The sequence below is a fragment of the Schistocerca cancellata genome, chromosome 4 (assembly GCF_023864275.1).
Source record: "Schistocerca cancellata isolate TAMUIC-IGC-003103 chromosome 4, iqSchCanc2.1, whole genome shotgun sequence".
Taxonomy (NCBI): domain Eukaryota; kingdom Metazoa; phylum Arthropoda; class Insecta; order Orthoptera; family Acrididae; genus Schistocerca; species Schistocerca cancellata.
Genome location: NC_064629.1, coordinates 359,171,200 through 359,187,891, shown reverse-complemented (window position 1 = coordinate 359,187,891; position 16,692 = coordinate 359,171,200).

Sequence of the window (16,692 nt, the reverse complement as noted above, 5' to 3'; positions counted from 1 at the left end):
CCCTAAGGCACACGCGGAGATGGTTCCTTTGAAAGGTCACAGTCGATTTCCTTTCCCGTCTTTCTCTAATCTGAGCTTCGGCTCCATCTCAAATAACCTCATTGTCCATGGGACGTTAAACACTAATCTCCTCCTCCTTCTCCTCCTCTTCCTGCTCCTCCACGACAGTTCAGTTAATAATTTTCAATAGTCATTCACGTAAAACATTTTAAAGGTGGCTGCCGGTGCTTGGCATTAGTTTGGCTTGCTTCCATCTTAGAATTTTGGACACAAAGTACAGTTCACAGCTATGATTTCAAATTAACAGTAAATTTCAGAAATAATCAAAATCAGATTACCTCTTTCGTAGCACAGTATGGCTATCGTTAGAACCTAGCCATAACGCCGTATTACAGTGCCTGTGTTGTTCAGAAGTACGATGCAATGTTCTTTGGGCATGCATGCATGTTCGAAAGAACAGACACGACGGCGTCTACATCCGTTACGAAATACGTGAAATGTATTTGCGGTTGAGAGAATGGACAAACAACAACTGCATAATCAAATGGCGACAGTTAAAACTTGGTGCCGCCTCGGAACTCGCACCCGGATTTCCTGTATATCGTGAGCGGTCTCCTTACCAATACACTATCGGAGCACGCTTCGCGGTCAGTTCTAAACTTCCAAAATGCATTTATCCACCGACACCGATCAAGCGCCATTCAATTAAAGTGTCTCCCCTGCACAGAAATATGCATTATGGATGTATGAGTGCAGGTTGTAGACACGTGGCTGAAGACGTATGAAGGTTAGGGGCTGGCCGTGAAGAGTGCTTGTATAGTCTAATAGCAAGGCGACCGCTTACGATAAGCGGAAAATTCGGGTTAGAATCCCGGTCAGCATACATTTTCACTGTCGTCATTCCATTATATAGCCGGCGGCTGTCCATACACGCAACTGCCTATACATTTCATGTATCTAGACATAATACACTCCTGGAAATTGAAATAAGAACACCGTGAATTCAGTGTCCCAGGAAGGGGAAACTTTATTGACACATTCCTGGGGTCAGATACATCACATGATCACACTGACAGAACCACAGGCACATAGACATAGGCAACAGAGCATGCACAATGTCGGCACTAGTACAGTGTATATCCACCTTTCGCAGCAATGCAGGCTGCTATTCTCCCATGGAGACGATCGTAGAGATGCTGGATGTAGTCCTGTGGAACGGCTTGCCATGCCATTTCCACCTGGCGCCTCAGTTGGACCAGCGTTCGTGCTGGACGTGCTGACCGCGTGAGACGACGCTTCATCCAGTCCCAAGCATGCTCAATGGGGGACAGATCCGGATATCTTGCTGGCCAGGGTAGTTGACTTACACCTTCTTGAGCACGTTGGGTGGCACGGGATACATGCGGACGTGCATTGTCCTGTTGGAACAGCAAGTTCCCTTGCCAGTCTAGGAATGGTAGAACGATGGGTTCGATGACGGTTTGGATGTACCGTGCACTATTCAGTGTCCCCTCGACGATCACCAGTGGTGTACGGCCAGTGTAGGAGATCGCTCCCCACACCATGATGCCGGGTGTTGGCCCTGTGTGCCTCGGTCGTATGCAGTCCTGATTGTGGCGCTCACCTGCACGGCGCCAAACACGCATACGACCATCATTGGCACCAAGGCAGAAGCGACTCTCATCGCTGAAGACGACACGTCTCCATTCGTCCCTCCATTCACGCCTGTCGCGACACCACTGGAGGCGGGCTGCACGATGTTGGGGCGTGAGCGGAAGACGGCCTAACGGTGTGCGGGACCGTAGCCCAGCTTCATGGAGACGGTTGCGAATGGTCCTCGCCGATACCCCAGGAGCAACAGTGTCCCTAATTTGCTGGGAAGTGGCGCTGCGGTCCCCTACGGCACTGCGTAGGATCCTACGGTCTTGGCGTGCATCCGTGCGTCGCTGCGGTCCGGTCCCAGGTCGACGGGCACGTGCACCTTCCGCCGACCACTGGCGACAACATCGATGTACTGTGGAGACCTCACGCCCCACGTGTTGAGCAATTCGGCGGTACGTCCACCCGGCCTCCCGCATGCCCACTATACGCCCTCGCTCAAAGTCCGTCAACTGCACATACGGTTCACGTCCACGCTGTCGCGGCATGCTACCAGTGTTAAAGACTGCGATGGAGCTCCGTATGCCACGGCAACCTGGCTGACACTGACGGCGGCGGTGCACAAATGCTGCGCAGCTAGCGCCATTCGACGGTCAACACCGCGGTTCCTGGTGTGTCCACTGTGCCGTGCGTGTGATCATTGCTTGTACAGCCCTCTCGCAGTGTCCGGAGCAAGTATGGTGGGTCTGACACACCGGTGTCAATGTGTTCTTTTTTCCATTTCCAGGAGTGTATTTTTCAGGGGGTTTAATAACAAAAGACAAAATCACATCATTCTCTGCACCTGCAATTTTGACTGTTCAGTGCATGGATGTCTTGACAGTATCAAAACGGTACTGAAGGTAAGCAGTGCTACGATAGTAGCGAGTGATACGACAGTACGGAGTGAATGTTGCGATCGAGCGCCTGCATCTATCAGTTACTTCGAAATTAGTAGTCGATCGTCCTAACTGTTAAACAATAATCCATTTAGTACGCACTCATATCAGTTCGGAAAGACAGTTGCGTAAGGAACTTCAATGCAAGGACTCCAACGAGTGGTAGGGCGAATCATCTGTGTACACTGATAACTTCTGCAAAGGCTAAAATTACGATCAGTGCTACAGCCAAGGTCACGCGCCAAGACTAAGAAGGCGGCATCTACAACGCCCGATTTCGCGCGCAATGGCCGATGACGCGGATCAATAACTTTCGTTATTCAGCTAAAACTTTTGACGGTACTTGATGCATTTAAACGACATTGACCTGTGTAACAAACAGTTATAAGACCAGTTGATCACCAAATAGCAGTGTTACGAAAACTGTTACATAAGAAACTTGAAGCAATTGCATGCATTTGGTCGCCGCATTAAAGTACGGACCGAGTTTACGTAAAATGGGTTTGGTCATAGTACCCATCACGTGTGACTTCAGATCACGACTGGTAGTGATTGAGGGAACTGACGCACAACAGTAGGTCACAGAATCCTGCGTCCGTGTGTGTTACCTCTCGTGCGACAGTACCGTTGTGCCATTTCTCTACTGGACTATGCTCGTCGTCGACACATCACACGTGTGTCTATGAACTGTCTACATGACGTTAAGGTACTCACGTGACCAGCAAGATCCCCAGGTCTGCTCTCATTACAACACGAGTGGGACCAACTAGTAAAGTAGATCAACTGTGTCCTACATCTACATCTACACCTACATTCATACTCCGCAAGCCACCCAACGGTGTGTGGCGGAGGGCACTTTACGTGGCACTGTCATTACCTCCCTTTTCTGTTCCAGTCGCGTATGGTTCGCGGGAAGAACGACTGTCTGAAAGCCTCCGTGCGCGCTCGAATCTCTCTAATTTTACATTCGTGATCTCTTCGGGAGGTATAAGTAGGGGGAAGCAATATATTCGATACCTCATCCAGAAACGCACCCTCTCGAAACCTGGCGAGCAAGCTACACCGCGATGCAGACCGCCTCTCTTACAGAGTCTACCACTTGAGATTGCTAAACATCTCCGTAACGCTATCACGGTTACCAAATAACCCTGTGACGAAACGCGCCGCTCTTCTTTGGATCTTCTCTATCTCTTCCGTCAACCCGATCTGGTACGGATCCCACACTGATGAGCAATACTCAAGTATAGGTCGAACGAGTGTTTTGTAAGCCACCTCCTTTGTTGATGGACTACATTTTCTAAGGACTCTCCCAATGAATCTCAACCTGGTACCCGCCTTACCAACAATTAATTTTATATAATCATTCCACTTCAAATCGTTCCGCACGGATACTCCCAGATATTTTACAGAAGTAACTGCTACCAGTGTTTGTTCCGCTATCATATAATCATACAATAAAAGATCCTTCTTTCTATGTATTCGCAATACATTGCATTTGTCTATGTTAAGGGTCAGTTGCCACTCCCTGCACCAAGTGCCTATCCGCTGCAGATCTTCCTGCATTTCGCTACAATTTTATAATGCTGCAACTTCTCTGTATACTACAGCATCATCCGCGAAAAGCCGCATGGAACTTACGACACTATGTACTAGGTCATTTATATACATTGTGAAAAGTAATGGTCCCATAACACTCCCATGTGGCACGCCAGAGGTTACTTTAACGTCTGTAGACGTCTCTCCATTGATAACAACATGCTGTGTTCTGTTTACTAAAAATACAGCCACACAGCTGGTCTGATATTCTGTAGGCTTTTACTTTGTTTATCAGGCGACAGTGCAGAACTGTATCGAACGCCTTCCGCAAGTCAAGGAAAATAGCATCTACCTGGGAGCCTGTATCTAATATTTTCTGGGTCTCATGAACAAATAAAGCGAGTTGGGTCTCACACGATCGCTGTTTCCGGAATCCATGTTGATTCCTACAGAGTAGATTCTGGGTTTCCAAAAACGACATGATACTCGAGCAAAAAATATGTTCTAAAATTCTACAACAGATCGATGTCAGAGATATAGGTCTATATATATGACGGTAGTATCTGTTCCCGAAAGAACAATTACCGTGGATGACCATGCAGCTTTGCTAGAAATGAAATGATAATTAAATGGACACCCTAGCTGCAAACAGGCGTTGATGTACTTCATTTGGGACATGTTGAAAATGTGTGCCCCGACCGGGACTCGAACCCGGGATCTCCTGGATAGAGCGTCTGCCATGTAAGCAGTAGATCCCGGGTTCGAGTCCCAGTCGGGGCACACATTTTCAACATGTCCCCAATGAAGTACATCAACGCCTGTTTGCAGCTAGGGTGTCCATTTAATTATCAGTTCATATAGGTCTATAGTTTTGCGCATCTGCTCGACAACCCTTCTTGAAGACTGGAACTACCTGTGCTCTTTTCCAATCATTTGGAACCTTCCGCTCCTCTAGAGACTTGCGGTACACGGCTGTTAGAAGGGGGACAAGTTCTTTCGCGTACTCTGTGTAGAATCAAATTGGTATCCCGTCAGGTCCAGTGGACTTTCCTCTGTTGAGTGATTCCAGTTGCTTTTCTATTCCTTGGACACTTATTTCGATGTCAGCCATTTTTTCGTTTGTGCGAGGATTTAGAGAAGGAGCTGCAGTGCGGTCTTCCTCTATGAAACAGCTTTGGAAAAAGGTGTTTAGTATTTCAGCTTTACGCGTGTCATCCTCTGTTTCAATGCCATCATCATCCCGGAGTGTCTGGATATGCTGTTTCAAGCCACTTACTGATTTAACGTAAGACCAGAACTTCCTAGGATTTTCTGTCAAGTTGGTACATAGAATTTTACTTTCGAATTCACTGAATGCTTCACGCATAGCCCTCCTTACGCTAACTTTGACATCGTTTAGCTTCTGTTTGTCTGAGAGGTTTTGGCTGCGTTTAAACTTGCAGTGAAGCTCTCTTTGCTTTCGCAGTAGTTTCCTAACTTTGTTGTTGAACCACGGTGGGTTTTTCCCGTCCCTCACAGTTTTACTCGGCACGTACCTGTCTAAAACGCATTTTACGATTGCCTTGAACCTTTTCCATAAACACTCAACATTGTCAGTGTCGGAAGAGAAATTTTCGTTTTGATCTGTTAGGTAGTCTGAAATCTGCCTTCTATTACTCTTGCTAAATTGATAAACCTTCCTCCCTTTTTTTTATATTCCTATTAACTTCCATATTCAGAGATGCTGCAACGGCCTTATGATCACTGATTCCCTGTTCTGCACTTACAGAGTCGAAAAGTTCGGGTCTGTTTCTTATCAATAGGTCCAAGATGTTATCTCCACGAGTCGGTTCTCTGTTTAATTGCTCGAGGTAATTTTCGGATAGTGCACTCAGTATAATGTCACTCAATGCTCTGTCCCTACCACCCGTCCTAAACATCAGAGTGTCCCAGTCTATATCTGGTAAATTGAAATCTCCACCTAAGACTATAACATGCTGAGAAAATTTATGTGAAGTGTATTCCAAATTTTCTCTCGGTTGTTCTGCCACTAATGCTGCTGAGTCGGGAGGTCGGTAAAAGGAGCTAATTATTAACCTAGCTCGGTTGTTGAGTGTAACCTCCAACCATAATAATTCACAGGAACTATCCACTTCTACTTCACTACAGGATAAACTACTACTAACAGCGAAAAACACGCCACCACCGGTCGCATGCAATCTATCCTTTCTAAACACCGCCTGTGCCTTTGTAAAAATTTCGGCAGAATTTATCTCTGGCTTCAGCCAGCTTTCCATACCTATAACGATTTCAGCTTCGGTGCTTTCTATCAGCGCTTGAAGTTCCGGTACTTTACCAATGCAGCTTCGACAGTTTACAATTACAATACCGATTGCTGCTTGGTCCCCGCATTTCCTGACTTTGCCCCACACCCTTTGAGTCTGTTGCCCTTTCTGTACTTGCCCGCAGCCATCTAACCTAAAAAACCGCCCAGTCCACGCCACACAACCCCTGCTACCCGTGTAGCCGCTTGCTGCGTGTAATGGACTCCTGACCTATCCAGAGGAACCCGAAACCCCACCACCCTATGACGTAAGTCGAGGAATCTGCAGCCCACACGGTCGCAGAACCGTCTCAGTCTCTGATTCAGACCCTCCACTCGGCTCTGTACCAAAGGTCCACAGTCAGTCCTGTCGATGATGCTGCAGATGGTGAGCTCTGCTTTCATCCCACTAGTGAGACTGGCAGTCTTCACCAAATCAGATAGCCGCCGGAAGCCAGAGAGGATTTCCTCCGATCCATAGCGACACACATCATTGATGCCGACATGAGCGACCACCTGCAGATGGATGCACCCTGTACCCTTCATGGCATCTGGAAGGACCCTTTCCACATCTGGAATGACTTCCCCCGGTATGCACACGGAGTGCACATTGGTTTTCTTCCGCTCTCTTGCTGCCATATCCCTAAGAGGCCCCATTACGCGGCTGATGCTGGAGCTCCCAACTGCCAGTAAGCCCACCCTCTGCGACCGCCCGGATCTTGCAGACTGAGGGGCAACCTCTGGAACAGGACAAGCAGCCATGTCCGCCCGAAGGTCAGTATCAGCCTGAGACAGCGCCTGAAACCGGTTCGTCAGACAAACTGGAGAGGCCTTCCGTTCAGCCCTCCCGAATGTCTTTCGCCCCCTGCCACACCTCGAGACGACCTCCCACTCTACCACAGGTGAGGGATCAGCCTCAATGTGGGCAGTATCCCGTTCAGCCACAGTCGTAGCCCGATCGGGGGATGCGTGGGACGAGCTGGCCGTCCCCGACAAACCCCCATCCGGACCCCCACAGTGATGCCCATTGGCAACAGCCTCAAGCTGTGTGACCAAAGCCAACACTGCCTGAAGCTGGGAGCGAAGGGATGCCAACTCAGCCTGCATCCGAACACAGCAGTTGCAGTCCCTATCCATGCTAAAATCTGTTGTGCAAAGAACGTCTGAACTAATGTACAGAGAGCACAATCAAATCGACACAAAATTTAAACGGTTATTAAAATACAAGATTGCCTAGAATATGCAGTAATGCTGCTACTTGCGCACTGCTGACACACTGCTCGGCGGCGGAAGGAAACAACGCGATTTTACACTATTCAGGTACTAAAACGCGATGCCACAACTTTCAAATACTATAATACGCCCGAAATTTATGAATTAAACAATGCAAGTACCAAAAACATGCAAAGAAATTAATTAAACTATGTAACAAATAATGATCTAGGAGTATACGACTTTCTGCTGGCAGCTGCTTATCCAACGGCGGCAGAGAGCACACTGTGCTAGTGCGAGTATCCAGGACATCACGTACTAGTTAGAACAGTTATGGGCCAGGTTGCCTCAGGATAGGAACAACGGCTTAATGATACCCTTTCCAATCGAATACATGAAAGCATCCAGGGAAGAGGGGTGCAACGTCATACCAATAAGTTGTGTTATACTGCTAAGTTATTTGTAAAATTGACTGAAACTTTTAATCACTCCAATAACATTACGTACCCTCTTCAGCCTCGTTCCCTCCTCCCCCCTCCCCCTCTGAATGCTTAACTTTGTCTTATTGTGAATATGTATAATGATGACAAAAGTTAAACTTCGTCGCCCTCACAATACACCAACCAACAGCTAACATTGTTTTCTGTAGAGGGAAAGCCACCACTACAAGCACAGCTATTTACACGAACTCAATAACTTCTGGTCCAGAACCAAAAAAAAAAAATAAAAAAAGAAATACACTCCTGGAAATTGAAATAAGAACACCGTGAATTCATTGTCCCAGGAAGGGGAAACTTTATTGACACATTCCTGGGGTCAGATACATCACATGATCACACTGACAGAACCACAGGCACATAGACACAGGCAACAGAGCATGCACAATGTCGGCACTAGTACAGTGTATATCCACCTTTCGCAGCAATGCAGGCTGCTATTCTCCCATGGAGACGATCGTAGAGATGCTGGATGTAGTCCTGTGGAACGGCTTGCCATGCCATTTCCACCTGGCGCCTCAGTTGGACCAGCGTTCGTGCTGGACGTGCTGACCGCGTGAGACGACGCTTCATCCAGTCCCAAACATGCTCAATGGGGGACAGATCCGGAGATCTTGCTGGCCAGGGTAGTTGACTTACACCTTCTAGAGCACGTTGGGTGGCACGGGATACATGCGGACGTGCATTGTCCTGTTGGAACAGCAAGTTCCCTTGCCGGTCTAGGAATGGTAGAACGATGGGTTCGATGACGGTTTGGATGTACCGTGCACTATTCAGTGTCCCCTCGACGATCACCAGTGGTGTACGGCCAGTGTAGGAGATCGCTCCCCACACCATGATGCCGGGTGTTGGCCCTGTGTGCCTCGGTCGTATGCAGTCCTGATTGTGGTGCTCACCTGCACGGCGCCAAACACGCATACGACCATCATTGGCACCAAGGCAGAAGCGACTCTCATCGCTGAAGACGACACGTCTCCATTCGTCCCTCCATTCACGCCTGTCGCGACACCACTGGAGGCGGGCTGCACGATGTTGGGGCGTGAGCGGAAGACGGCCTAACGGTGTGCCGGACCGTAGCCCAGCTTCATGGAGACGGTTGCGAATGGTCCTCGCCGATACCCCAGGAGAAACAGTGTCCCTAATTTGCTGGGAAGTGGCGGTGCGGTCCCCTACGGCACTGCGTAGGATCCTACGGTCTTGGCGTGCATCCGTGCGTCGCTGCGGTCCGGTCCCAGGTCGACGGGCACGTGCACCTTCCGCCGACCACTGGCGACAACATCGATGTACTGTGGAGACCTCACGCCCCACGTGTTGAGCAATTCGGCGGTACGTCCACCCGGCCTCCCGCATGCCCACTATACGCCCTCGCTCAAAGTCCGTCAACTGCACATACGGTTCACGTCCACGCTGTCGCGGCATGCTACCAGTGTTAAAGACTGCGATGGAGCTCCGTATGCCACGGCAAACTGGCTGACACTGACGGCGGCGGTGCACAAATGCTGCGCAGCTAGCGCCATTCGACGGCCAACACCGCGGTTCCTGGTGTGTGTGCGCTGTGCCGTGCGTGTGATCATTGCTTGTACAGCCCTCTCGCAGTGTCCGGAGCAAGTATGGTGGGTCTGACACACCGGTGTCAATGTGTTCTTTTTTCCATTTCCAGGAGTGTATATTACACAAATTTCGTGAAGGTACGAAAGTACGTTAACCAGCAGAGCTACCTCTTTTGTACCTTTGGTCGTTATGTGTTTTTGGATAACAACATGTATTTTTCCCGTAATCCAGTTCCTTTCTTGGTAGACCCTGTGAAAAAATTATCACAGCGAACAGTTCTCGTATTTTATTAAAAAAGTAGCGTTCTTAAAAATGTAACCTTATTAAGAACAAACGCAAAATTTATTTGCTTCTCGTGTATCAGCACATTTTGCAGGTACGCCCATTTGCTAGAGGTGACAGTAAACAAATAGAAACACAAGGAAAATACAAACTTGTCATTTAATCTACAGCCATTTTTATATTAGCATTCAGGACGTGCCCATACAGCCATCTCAATAGTGGAATGCCTGTGAAGCCGATAAGAACAAAAGGACAGTCCAGGAAACGAATCCAGGCCCCTCCACTTACGAATCCACAGCGTTGACCACGCAGCTACCGTGGCGCAAACAGTAGCCGCTAGGTTAAGGTGTGTCTGAGTGAAATGTACACCAACGCAGAGAAGGTAGAAATGCTACTCATCTATGGAGTCTTTAAGTTAGCAGAACAGCAACTGCAATAATGTTTTCTTATTTACCATACAGATACTTGTAATACAGTACTGCAGTACTTTTAAACGATTTTTTGTTTACCTTAAAGGCAGTCGTTGTAACTGTCTGCACCACCATAGCCTTTCTTTTATTGTGGTTGAAAGTGGGTTAATGCTACTCAGGCAGAGGAACTCTATGGAGATCGACAACCCATTTCCTGACGGATATTTTCTCGACTTGTAACGGTTCGGGAAACAGGAAGGAGAACTCCCACATACAAATCCGCCAATACTAGTGTTCTCGTTTCTTTTGCAGGACTTCACCTGTGAGCACACGATAGCTTGAATAGCAGATTGTCCATCCTTCACCCACATATTTACACCAAGAATTTATGGGAATGATTTCCAGAATCGTGTACAGTTCTGTCCGTGGGCACAGCAGCAAATCTTCGCTATCCAAAGCTTCTACTCCGATGTTCTTTTAACTAATGAATGTTTCTTTTCAAAGAAAGGACAACTAAATATAATGACCATGCATTAATGTTACAGCGAAAACACACAATGGCTTAGATAGGTCGAACATCGCTGACAATAGAGAGTTTAAGTGTGGTGTGGAATGCTTGATACTATAATTGTTGGTTCTTCATTCATCAATGTTAACCTACACGGAGGGCTTGTATCAACTTTCTCACACGAGTTCTTCTTCAGCTTCCAGACGAAATGCCTCGAAGAACCTGAATCTACGTCTACGTCTACGTAATTACTCTGCTATTCACAATTAAGTGCCTGGCAGAGGGTTCAGTGAACCACCTTCAAGCTGTTTCTCTACCGTCCCACTTTCGAACGGCGTGCGGGAAAAACAAACACTTAAGTTTTTCTGTGCGAGCCCTCATTTCTCTTATTTTGGGTGTCAACAGAATGTTTTCGCAATCGGAGGAGAAAACTGGTGATTGAAATTTCATGAGAAGATCCCGTCGCAACGAAAAACGCCCTTGTTTTAATGATTGCCGCTTCAATTCACGTATCATGCCTGTGGCACTATCTCCCCTATTTCGCGATAATACAAAACGAGCCGCCCTTCTTTGAAATTTTTCAATATCATACGTCAGTTCAACCTGATCCGGATCCCACATCGCACACCAATACTCGAGAACAGGGCGGCCAAGTGTAGTGTAAGCAGTCTCTTTAGTAGATCTGTTGCATCTTCTAAGCATTCTGCCAATGAATCGCAGTCTTTGGGTTACTCAACCCACAACATTATCTACGTGATCGTTCCAATTTAGGTTATTTGTAATTGTAATCCCTAAGTATTTAGTTGAATGTACAGCCTTAAGATTTGTGTGACTTATAGCGTAATCGAAATTTAGCGGATTTCTTTCCGTAGTCATATGAATAACTTCATACTTTTCTTTATTCAGGGTCAACTGCCACTTTTTCACACCACACAGATATCTTACCTAAATCTTTTTGCGATTCATTTTGGTCATGTGATGACTTTAAAAGACGGTAAATGACAGCACCATCTGTAAATAATCTAAGAGGGCTACTCAGATTGTCTCCCATGTCGTTAATATAGATCAGGAACACTAGACGGCCTATAACACTTCCTTCGAAAACGCCGGATATTACTTCCGTTTTACTTGATGACTTTCCGTCTATTACTACGAACTGTGACCTTTCTGACAGGAAATCACGAATCCAGTCGCGCAACTTAGGCGATATTCCATAGGCACACAGTTTGGTTAGAAGACACTTGTGAGGAACGGTGTCGAAAGCCTTCTGAAAATCTAAAAATATGGAGTCAATTTGACAACCCCTGTCGATATCACTTATTACTTCATGAGTATAAAGAGCTAGTTGTGTTATGCAAGAACGATATTTTCTGAATCCGTGCTGACTATGTGTCAGTAAATCGTTTTCTTCGAGGTACTCCATAATGTTCGAATAAAGTATATGTTCCAAAACCCTACTGCAAATCGGCGTTAGTGATATGGGCCTGTAATGCTTCTGTGGTATCTACTCTATGGATGTCCCTAAGATAATGCCATGCATGTATATCGTGTTATGAACCGAAGGTTGGTTGGTTGTTGCAGTTAAAGGGAACGATCTGCAAAGTCAAAAGTTCTTTCATCATGTGTGCATCGAACCAGGAAGAACCCTCAAAAGAATGATACAAAAGGCGAATCCTGGGAAGCCTGATTTTATGAAAGATACAATAAGACATAGATAAAATGAAGGAGAAGTAGGAGGGGAGTGAAAGGGGATAAGGTGAGCGAATTGCTCTGCCCAGAATGCAGCTGGAGGTCCCCATAGCGTGGTATACTGTGGAAGATGCACCCTCTGTACCCCACCGGCACCATCTCACTGTCTGTTACTCCAAGGAAACGAGTAACACAGTTAAGATGATAAAAGCGTAGGAAGGATAAAACATTAAAAACGGCAAACATAAAACAACAAGGGGAATAAAAATGTGGGAAGAGTAGGGACCAGGCCAGACCGCGGTGGAAGAACCGTCATGGGACCCCTAGGCTATTGCAATATTCCAACAAGAACATAGAAGACACAGGGACGTATTGTGCTTGCTTGCACACTGAGGTAACAAAAGTCACGGAATAGTGATATGCACATACACAGATGGCAGTAGTATCGCGTACATAATGTATAAAAGAACTGGGCATTGGCGGAGCTATCATTTATACTCAGGTGATTTATGTGGAAAGGCTTCCGACGTGGCTATGGCCAAACAACGCTAATTAACATACTTTGGACACGGTATGGTAGTTGGAGCTACATGTATGGAACATTAAATTTCTGAAATCGTTAGGGAATTCAAAACTCCGAGATCCACAGTGTCAGGAGTGTGCCGAGAATACTAAATCTTGAGGCGCTACCTCTCACCACGTACAACACAGCAGCCGATGGCCTTCACTAAACGACTACGTGTAGCGGCGTTTGTGTAGAGCTGTCAGTGCTAACAGATAAGAAACGGTGCGTGAAATAACTGCAGAAATCTATGTTGGACGTACAACGAACGTACCCGTTAGGACATTGTGGCGAAATTTGGCGTTAATTGCCTACTCCAGCAGACAACCGAAGCGAATGTCTTCGCTAATAGCACGACATCGCTAGCAACGCCTCTCCTTGGCTAGTGACCGTAACGGTTGGACTCTAGACATCTGGAAAACCGTGGCGTGGTCAGATGAGTTGCTATTTAATTTGGTAAGAGCTGATGGTATGTTTTGAGTGTGGGGCAGACCCCACGAAGCCGTGGGCCCAAGTTGTTTGCAAGGCACTCTGCAAGCTGGTGGTGGCTCCATAATGGTATGGGCTGTGTGTACAGGAATGGATTAGGTTCTCTGATCCAAGTGGACCGACCATTGACAAGAAATGGTTATGTTTGGCTACATGGAGACCATTTGCAGCCATTCATGAACTTCATGTTCTCAAAGAACGATGCACCATGTCACTGGGCCATAATTGTTCGTGATTGGTTAGAAGAACATTCTGGAGCGTTCGAGCGAATGATTTGACCACCCAGGTCGTCTTACATGAGTCACATTGAACATTTATTGGACGTAATCGAGAGGTCAGTTTGTGCACAAAATCCTGCAACGGCAACTCTTTCGGAATTATGGACGGCTATAGAGACAGCTTGGCTCAACAACTTTGCAGGGGACATCGAATGACTTGTTGAATCCATGCCATGTCTACTTGCTGCCCGCCGCTGAACAGAAGGAGATCCGACACGATATTAGGAGGTATCCCATGACTTTGTCTGCTTATTGTAATTCACTTAAGCACTAATTCACTGGAAACGGTAATGAATTCTCTCACCCACAGGTGGACCAGTGTTCCACTCACCACGGTCACCATTTGGAATCCTATCAAAGTTCGTCATCTCCTTATACCCACAACGAATTACAGTGCTACAAAAGGGTATTAAGGATCGCCGCTTGTTATTAAGTTACCGAGAGAGTGGTGAAGTGGTTAGCACACTGGCCTCGTATTCAGGAGGACGACGATCCAAATCCACGTTCGGTCGCACAGATTGAGGTATTTCGTGATTTCCGTAGCTCCCCCAGGCAGATGCAGTGATGCTTCCTTTGAAACGGGCTCGGACGATTTATTTTCTTGTCCTTTCCTAATCCGAGCTTGGGCTCCATCTCTAATGACCTCGTCGTCCACGGACGTTAAACTCTAAATCTTCCTTCGTCTTCTTATTTAGTTGAATGTTGCTTTGACGTACATACATGAAACAGTTTTGAACAAGTTATGTGTACAGCTGTTTTATTCTTATGACTAACAAAGACTTAGTAAAAGGAGTCATGCTGGTTAATATTCCACTGGTAGCTAAACAACATTTGCTTGATAAATTTATTAGTTTCCTTCTGGACAAAGCAATTTGTGGTGGTCAAGATAAATTGGTCATCCTGCACACACACACACACACACACACACACACACACACACACACACACACACACACACAAATCTCTGAAAACTCTCAAAACAATTCTCAAAATTCCTTTCCAGAATGTATAGAATAAGAAGGCGTAGCAGTTGCATATTTTGTTAAGGCTGGAACATTGCGTATTTGCGAGTTCACTTCTCATAAAGTTATACAACGTGGGAACTAGAAATAAGTAATAAGTAAAGAGAAATTACGTATAATGCTTCTCCCCTCCATTTCCTCCTACCCCACACTCACGAATTTGCCAAGTCCGTCACAAGTGACATATTTTCACAACCAACAATCAGAAGCACTTTCTAAAACAATTAAGTTATAACAACATAGAAAATAAAGTTGAAAAATAATTTTAACGCAGAAGTGTTGATAGCAGAATGTAGCATATGAATAACGGTAGCAAACTAATATAACACCACCAATCGCCGACAGTTTCATTTTAGGCCTAACATTTTCGTTTAGTGTATGTAAGGTACAATACAGAAATCGCTGTTAGTTGTAGATGAGAGAGTGTATCAAAATATCAGCTGTACTGCAGGTGACAGGCATCTAAATATACGTACATCAGTATGTGCTGTTAAGATATGTGTTTTATTAAAACGTTATGAAAAACGACTAATTTCAAAACTGTATATTTTATGATGAAATCGTTTCGTGTTACTCAACAGTAAATAAAATTGACCCACTGATGGTGGTAAAACTTTGCCGAAAAACATGTATGTAAAAAAGAAAAAAGTATTTTTACTCAATGCAGAACCCCTCTCAAACTATTTATATCCGTGCTGGATAGAGATTGTTAGCATTGTATGTTTCCCGTTTTTTGGTTTCTTCTTGGAATTTGATAAAATTCCAATCTATTTACTATTGGAATGAAATCAACTGTTACATAGTTGCGAATTCTTAACTGAATCTCACGGGTTACGGTGAAGGTGAGGAACATTACATAAAAGAGTTAATTAATATGGAAGTGCAAAGAACTGATTTGGGATACCTGATTATCGATTTGATCAACTACTTCATTTTTATTGTTAATATAAAGCTGCTGACTGCCAAAAAGCAATGAAAGATTCCATTACAAGTGAACAATTAACATGAGTTCGTTGCCTATTATCAAGATTGTACTGTTGGAAGTTTGACATTTCATCCACATTTAACGTGACAAGAAAATAGAGAAATTTCTTTAAGTGCTGATGTTAGGGATCCTATAGCTACTTTTTCTACAAGCTTACGAACAAGTCAGACAAATATTTACTTCTCACCAGTTTCATTGCATATTTTGGTACACAAATGAGCACGAGATCAGGAGCTGAAATACGTGCTGAGCTGTCTCATCGAATCTCCTTCAACAAACAACCAAGATACCTTTTATTTACTCCAGTAAAACGTAAAACGTGTACATACACTGATTAATACGTAAGCCAACGGAATTCAAGTTACACCAAGAGTTGCTCACTGTTTGCTGACGATTATGTTGTCTACTGTAAAGTATCGTCTTCGGACGACCGTAAAGAAAGATACGGACTAAATTTCCAGCTGTGGTGAACATCTTGAGCACGCCACATTCTATAAGACGTGTTTAGCGGTGATACGAGGTGCATTCAAGTTCTAAGGCCTCCGATTTTTTTTCTCCGGACTGGAAAGAGATAGAAACATGCCGATTGTTTTAAAATGAGGCCGCGTTCATTGTCAATACGTCCCAGAGATGGAAGCACTGTACGTCAGATGCAATTTTACCGCCAGCGGTGAGAATGAGAACTGTTTTAAATACTTAAAATGGCGACGTTTTCCTTACTTGAACAGCGTGCAATCATTCGTTTTCTGAAACGTTTTGTGAAACCAATTGAAATTCATCGACAGTTGAAGGAGACATGTGGTAATGGAGTTATGGATGTGTCTAAAGTGCG